Source organism: Limulus polyphemus, unplaced genomic scaffold (genome assembly GCF_000517525.1).
Source record: "Limulus polyphemus unplaced genomic scaffold, Limulus_polyphemus-2.1.2 Scaffold83945, whole genome shotgun sequence".
Classification (NCBI taxonomy): domain Eukaryota; kingdom Metazoa; phylum Arthropoda; class Merostomata; order Xiphosura; family Limulidae; genus Limulus; species Limulus polyphemus.
The window spans coordinates 1-1,118 of record NW_013749541.1 but is presented as its reverse complement, the minus strand read 5'-3'; the positions used below and the strand labels follow the sequence as shown (position 1 = coordinate 1,118).

General features: G+C 35.2%; 1 non-coding gene across 1 annotated transcript; it reads right to left on the bottom strand.

Annotated features, from left to right (window-relative positions):
* Positions 1-336: 336 nt before the first annotated feature.
* On the bottom strand, positions 337-416 carry Trnal-uag. The gene has a single exon. It is a non-coding gene; the product is annotated as a tRNA-Leu (tRNA).
* Between the last annotated feature and the right edge of the window lie 702 nt (positions 417-1,118).

Here is a 1,118-nt window from a genome sequence, read left to right as displayed (position 1 = left end):
ACGTTAAGGACTCTCTTCTGAAACATTTATTGACATCACGATTTTCTTCAATTCAATTTGTGAATTTCCGGGAATTTTCCATATCTAAATAATTCATTAAATACTCAGTGGTCGAATAGTTGTCAATTTTCAATCTCCCAAGTTTCTGTGAGGTTCTATGCGCTAAAATCTACATACACCAATATTTATCTAGGAAAGTTCTTTTATGTGTAATTGCTGACAAAAATCAATTGGGTTTCTGTACTGTGCCCGCCGATCGCTCCGTAATTCGATATTCAATCCCGACACTTCACACTGACCCACCAAATGACAAGTTAGTTTCACACTAAGAAAATATGGCAGCGGTGGGATTCGAACCCACGCCCTTTCAGACTGGTGCCTAAAACCAGCGCCTTAGACCGCTCGGCCACGCTACCACGTAAATAAAATCTCTAGAAATTACATAAAACAGTTTGTTGTCAAATTAAACATAATAATGTTGACTTAATGATACCGCATTCTATTACAAAACTCAGTGTAAGGAACAGATGACAAAATTAGGCGAAATCATTCATTTTCTATGTAGAAATACAAAGATGTAATTAGTGGACTTAATCCAAATCATCTTCTTTAAGTTTCTTGAGGTGACTCCTATTTTGTTTGAGATCCTGTAACCAACAAAATCACGAGTCCACAACCAATATACTACGTAAACTGCGTAGAAAAATCTATTTAAGTTTAACCCCTTTCCTAATTATAAAGTTAAGGAGCTGCACACTCTTCAATCTCGTAATTCTTAGTGTAAACCTTACGAATTGAAATTCGTCTAGCCATGGTGTAATGTATTAATGTTCTTGTTTTTATCCCTTTTAGGAACACGAAAATCAAGAGCTCCAACTTCTTCAGTATTCACTTGAATCTCATCATTTACAACTTCAGGTGCCACCTAATATCAGAAACAGTAAAGAAAGCTTGATATTGTTACGTCTCTGGTCGTTTCTTAATTTCCCGTAAAAATTCCTTCCGAAAAACTTCAGCGATACAAGTCCTTTCTTAAATAAAACTAGTTTATTCTTCTCAATACAACTTTGCAATACACTTAATTTGCACAATCAGTTTAACTTAAACGCACGCTATAA